The following is a 4688-nucleotide window of genomic DNA, read 5'->3' as shown; positions in this document are numbered from 1 at the left end:
TGCAACTACTGAACTTGGTGTCCTGCTGCTATTGAACTGTTGTGATGCAAATGTCGTTGTTGAACATACTTTGTGTATAAAAAGCTACAAAAAATCACTTTTTCTGCTTGTGAAAATTTCTAAACTTGCTCTGGTCTAGCAGTTCAAAAAATATTGATGTTTGGTTAATATTTTTTATGATCCATTTGGCAGAAAAGATTCATTTGATTTCTGAAGCTTATATACAACACTTCTGTCATAAAATCATTTTTTTCATGTCAATGGTTGAGGTGCAAAAGAGATGTACATGTACATATACTGAATCTAAATGGGGTAAACATGAACAAGTACATGTACATATACATTGTGACGAGTTGTGAAAAGTCATGCTACTACCTTTTTTCGGGTCAGTTTAATAAAAACAAAATAACATTGAAGGATAGTACTCACTGTTGTTTGAATGGCGCGCTGATTAGCTATCGCAAATTGTATGTAGCATTGGTATGTTCAGGGGAACTGAAACTATTTACTGTTTGTCATGCTCTTTAGTGTTTGTTTCTATTCCTGTTAGCACCAAATAATTTTTTGAAAATGTTTATTTTGTGATCCCACATATTTGTTTTGGGCAGTACAAACACATCATCACAGTAAGTAAGGATGCGGCACTTCCAATGCGCAAGCCCAGGATGACGACGCCGATCACTAGCATGAAGGACATCAGCATGTTGAGGATGAAGTACACGACACGGGCAATGAGGATGACCAGAACCTGGAATCCGTACACATAGGAGCAGCTGCAAGTTCAAACTTTCTGTCTATGATGATTTGATTGCTACTTCTTAAAAGAAAGTGCGCATGACAGTTAGATGTTTGTGCAAGAAAGGAAAAATGGTTTGAATTAAAAACATTGATTTGTACGAGTTAAAAACAGTGATTAGTTCGATAGTGCTCTCTCCTGCCTATTTTGGTTGATGTCCATGAATGGAGAAAAAAATGTATGGGAATGTTTAATTATTAATACCATATAAGTTCAAAAAATAAAACGATGTCAGTTCGTCTATGAAATTTGAGAAAGTTCGTCTATTGACACGAGGAATATATGCTCAAAGAAAAAAACACAACACATTTATTTGGGTAAAAGTTTATTTTAGTTCAGCTACGCAAACCATGTAGGTTCGATGATGATGGTACTATAAGTTCGGACAAGTAAACAAATATGAATTAAAACTAAAAACTTTCACTTCTATAAGTTCAAGTGCTATTACTGTGGCTGCTCCATGTAATTAGCCCCTTTGTTGGGTGAATATCCTACTACTTGCTAGCTTTGGAATTGTAAAAACACAATAAGCTCACAATTTAAAAAGTTGTAAGTTCAACACGACGTACCAGATAAGTTCTAGGAAAAAGGTCAAACAAAAAGAAACCCCACGGAAATTCAAATGGTAAAAGTTCAGGTCGTCGAATGAGAGAATTCTGGAACAAAGTTGAAAAAATGGTAGAGTTGGAAAAAAGAAACACACAATATTTTTCTTTGAATAAAATGTCATTCAGTTCAACGATATAAAACCATGCAAGTTTGGGGATGATAATATCGTAAACCGTTGAAAAGTTACAAGGAAAACGATATCGCAAAAACAGAGTAAAGTCTAGTATGTGAAAAACACGCTCAGTACAAAACCATACGGGCACCCGTTCAAGTACTCTTTTTTTGGAACCATTCAAAACTATTGTCAAAAATACCTCAGTACAAACACATACATACATCAACACAAGTACTCTGTTTTTTAGGCAAGAAAAAACAACACGATGGGTTTCACCTTATTCAAAATTACTCTTAAACGGTTGCGAAGTAGAGAAAACGTTCAACATGACTAAGTTTCGCATTTTTGATAGCTATCCAACGGTATATTATTTGCCCCATTTCGACAAACTTTTTTAAAAAATCGCGTTCAAAATCAAATTTGACCGTATTCGAATGCATTTTTAAACCGGAAGGAACTAATAAAACATTTCTATACAAAACAGTTTTGCATTTTCCATAGCTTTCCAATGCTGTATTATTTGCGTCAATCCGACAAACTGTTTGCAAAAAACGCAAAATATGTTTCGCTCAGAATTTCACCGTTTTCCAAATTACTTTTAAATTGCATATAATTTTAAAAAACAGTAGATATATGGAAGATGCGGATTTTTACCAGCTTTCCAATGCCATCTTATTTGCTCAATTCCGACAAAGCGTTTGAAAATTGAGTCCAAAAAACGATTCGCGTTTTCGGTTTTGAAAAAACGGTTTTTTCAAAACTGCTGTTAAACCGTTATGATTTTGCAAAAAATTCCTACATACTTTTTAATGTAGATGTCAAGAGCTTTCCAATGATATATTACACGCCCATTCCAACAAAAAGACAATCGGTTCGACGAGATGAAAATTATCAGTACAACAACCTGAAACTATCAGTTCAAGTACAGTAACAGAATAATAGTCTGTTAGGCAAGAATACCAGTCAGAAAGACTGAGGAAATTGCAAAGTTGAAGAATTTGTAAATTTAAGAAATTGCAGAAGTGAGGAAAAACTCAAATTTGAAGATTTTCAACTTTGGTTTGTGGATTAACGCACCGTATAAGAATAATGATTTCAGACACCGCGTACAATTGTTGTAGGGTTCTGAAAATCAAATTCTTCATTAATTTCTTCACAATTAGAGGGTTAGTGTTCATTGATTGAAGAAAAACGTTACTTCGTGTGTTGCACATCTAAGTCATCAATTTTGCATAAGTGTTAGGATGTGTGTCCTTTTCAGAGGACATTCGAAGATTCTAAGATATTTAGCTCACACTGCAACTTGCGAAATCTCTTCTCATCCAAGGGCTTTGTGAAAATATCTGTCAGCCGATCTTCAGTCTTCACATGATCGATGGAGATGTCTCCCTTCAACACATGATCACGAAGAAAATGATGACGAATCTGGATGTGCTTTGTCTTCGAGTGTTGAACTGGGTCATGAGCAATCTTGATAGCACTCTCGTTGTCGCAGTAAGTGGCACATTCTTCACATTGATGCCATAGTCCTTGAGGGTTTGCATCATCCATAGCAATTGAGCACAGCAAGAACCAGCAGCAGTGTACTCAGCTTCAGTAGTAGAGAGTGATATGCAGCTCTGCTTCTTCGAGGACCAACATACCAAGGATCGTCCGAGGAAATGACATGTGCCTGATGTTGACTTGCGATCCACCCGATCACGAGCATAGTCAGAGTCGGAATATCCAATGAGATCAAAAGCCGAGCCCTTGGGATACCATAATCTAAGTGTTGGAGTGTGAGATAGATATCGAAGAATATGTTTCACAACCTTATCGTGTGATTCCTTCAGTGTAGCTTCAAATCGGGCACACATGCAAACACTAAGCATAATATCTGGCCTAGATGCACATAGGTAAAAAAGAGAGCCAATCATGGAGCGGTATACCTTTTGATCAAAGTCTTTGCCATTTTCATCGGTGCATAAATGGCCATTTGTGGGCATGGGGATTTTGACGCCTTTGCAATCTTGCATGTCGAATTTCCTCAACACATCCTTGAGGTATTTCTCTTGAGATATGAATATGCCATTGCGTTGTTGATGAATTTGAAGACCTATGAAGAATTTCAGTTCTCCCATAATATACATTTGATATTCCTCACTCATCATATAGGAAAATTCGTTACTGTAATGTTGGTTAGTACAGCCAAAGATAATATCATCAACATATATTTGGCACACGGATAATTCATCATCATATGTTTTGGTGAAAGGAGTTGGGTCAAGTGAACCGGGTTTGAAGCCTGTCTTCATGAGGAATTCCTTCAAAGTATCATACCACGCCCGAAGGGCCTGCCTGAGGCCATAGAGGGCTTTGTTGAGTCTGAAGACATGGTTGGAAGCTTTGGATCCTCAAAACCTGGTGGTTGAGCAACCTATACTTCTTCCTCAAGCTTACCATTGAGGAATGCACTTTTCACATCCATTTGACATAAGATGATATTATGATGGTCCTAAAGCCTTCGAAGACTTTGGAATTGTCAGATTCCATCAGCACAATGCAACAATATTTGCCAAAGACGACAACCATATCAAGATCACAAAGCATTGAGACAGACATGAGGTTGAATCCTAAGGACTCGATAAGCATGACTTTGTCCATGTGTCTATCCTTTGAGATTGCAACCCTACCTAGACCCAATACCTTGCTTTTGCCTTTGTCAGTGTAGGTGATATGCTTTAGATGAGATGGAGATAAAGCAGTGTCCAGCAATAAGTTCCTGTTACCGGTCATGTGATTTGTACATCCACTATCAAGGACCCACTCAGTAGCTTTGGGTTGTTCATCCTGCAGATGAATTAGTGCAACTTACGAACCCATATACTTCATCAGTGAAGAATATGATATCAATTTCATCAGATTGAATTTCATCAAGCAGTACAACAGATAAAAGCAGTATGAGGACGTGAGGAGTAATTCATTTCTTCATGATTAATTAGCTTGTGTCCTTTCAAGCATATTCAGGTCTCCGGCAAATTCTTCAGACGATTAAGTTCATCTGGAGACCTGACCCTGCACAAGAGATTAGTTCTTTTTCTTGACCACCCACATTTGAAGGGGAGGCAAAGAGTTCATCATTCTACGAGCTCCGTAAGAGAAAGGTGGCATTGAAGCCAATGCTCTTCG

This window comes from Triticum dicoccoides, chromosome 6B (assembly GCF_002162155.2).
Source record: "Triticum dicoccoides isolate Atlit2015 ecotype Zavitan chromosome 6B, WEW_v2.0, whole genome shotgun sequence".
NCBI lineage: Eukaryota > Viridiplantae > Streptophyta > Magnoliopsida > Poales > Poaceae > Triticum > Triticum dicoccoides.
This window is presented reverse-complemented; position numbering follows the sequence as displayed.